This window comes from Oryzias melastigma, linkage group LG14 (assembly GCF_002922805.2).
Source record: "Oryzias melastigma strain HK-1 linkage group LG14, ASM292280v2, whole genome shotgun sequence".
In the NCBI taxonomy this organism is placed as follows: domain Eukaryota; kingdom Metazoa; phylum Chordata; class Actinopteri; order Beloniformes; family Adrianichthyidae; genus Oryzias; species Oryzias melastigma.
In genome coordinates this window covers 13348354-13350422 of record NC_050525.1, presented here as the reverse complement: position 1 = coordinate 13350422, position 2069 = coordinate 13348354, and positions in this window count along the sequence as shown.

The following is a 2069-nucleotide window of genomic DNA, read 5'->3' as shown; positions in this document are numbered from 1 at the left end:
TGGGCGGTGAGCACAGGGCCCACTACAGGACCTCGGGCCCTCAGGCCACCTTCATGAAGTCTGTTCCTGATTGTTTGGATAGAGACATTCACACCAGTGGCCCTCTGGAGGTCATTCTGTAGGGCACAAGCAGTGCTCAGCCTGTTCCGCCTTGCACAAAGGAGTAGGTATGGGTCTTGCTGAGGGGTTGAGGACCTTCTACGGCCCTGTCCAGCTCTCCGAGAATAACCACCAGTCTCCTGAAATCTCCTTCATGTTCTGGAGATTGTGCTGGGAGACACATTAACCCTTCTTGCTGCAGCACGTGTGGATGTGTCATCCTGGAGAAGTTGGACAACCTGTGCAACTTCTGTAGGGTTAAGGAATCACCTCATACTGCCAGTAGAGATAATTATCAAGCCAAAATCAGCACGAGTGGAAAACCAGCCAAAAAACATCAAGAGGGAGAAACTTGAAATGACCTCCACATGTAACACCAGTCCTGTTTGGAGGGTTTTCTAATTGTTCCCACTGAAGTGCACCTGTTGTTAATTCTATTAACACCAATAGAGCTGAAATTGATTAACGAGGCCCTCAGCTGCTTAAACAACCAGAAAATTATCAGACAGGTTTAATTAAATTCATGCCAGGCCCAATAAAAAAGTGATCCTTTAATTTTTGTGAGCAGTATATATTATAGCTCATTAAAACCATGCAAACCTGGAAAACTGCCAAAATATTCTTTCAACAAATCCCTGTTTTTGTTTCCTTGTAACGTATTTTTTAGCTTGTTTTTATTTTTGCCTTTATTTTCATTCTTACTTTATTTTGCCTAAAAGTAATGTGTTTTCGGTAAGCAGTAAATGACTCTGTGTTATGTCTTATGTACAGCCCTTATAAGGTTATATTATTGTCCTCGGCGAGAGATCATTTGTTACAGATTACTGTATGTCATTCAGGTATGTCATATCATTGCTGTGTTTTCTTTGAGAACACAATGTCACGGGCTGGTCGAAGGGGACCCAGATGCAGGGATGGAGGCTCGGAAACAATTCAAGAATCTTATGATTTAATAACAAAAAACAACCTCAAAGGAAGAGGTGCAAAACTATTTAAGCGAAGAGCTGAGGAAAAACTACAGGGAGAGCATACAAAACGAACCAACACTGAACACAGGAGGACCTCAACTTAAATAGGGAGCAAGCTAAATCAACTAAGTGCAGACAGCTGTGCACTCCTCCACAGAGATCAGGAGAGGGAGGGGATCAGCTGGGAGGAGCCACAGTCAGCCTGCACAGAGGAGAAAAGAAAGGTGAACACAAACAAAACATAACACACAATTCCAGTACACACAAATAGGGAGGAGATCACAAAACACTATATAACTGAAAATTCTAGTGAGATTTTCAACCAGATGTTCTCTCTAACGCCTCCCCCCTCAGGGGATTTGGTCACTGAACTTGTCAATAACTTTAATGCCAATATGTCGAATATCATGGATAGCATTGCTTCCAGTAAGGCGAAGGTGATCTCTGGTAGGAAAAATTCTCCATGAAGAAATTCCATACTCCTAAAGAATGGTAAATGGCGTATACTTGTATAGCGCTTTCTACCCTCCTTCGAGGGCCCAAAGCGCTCCACAGTCACAGTCCCATTCACCCATTCACACACACATTCATACGCTGGTGGTGGCTCACAGAATGGAAAAGGAGATTGTTGGAGATCTGAACGCAGATGGAGAAAGACCAAAGTGCAGGTTGATTACGACATCTATAAAAAGAAGCTTCACTTTCACTGGCGAAATAATCTTTCAACAAATCCCCCTTTTTTTTCTTTGTATCATATTTTTTTGGCTTCTCAATATTATTATGGCCCACAGCAGCAGTCATTTTCATTTTCATGCTTGCTTTATCTTGCTTTAAAGTAATCTATGTTTGTGGTAAACAGTAAATGACTGTATTATGTCTTAGGTACAGATCTTATAAGGTTATATTTGTATCCTCTGCAAGAGATTGTGTGTTATAGTGTGCTGTAACAACTATGGTGTTATCAGTGAGGAAAGAACAAGCAGAAAAGGTGGTGGGGGGGGA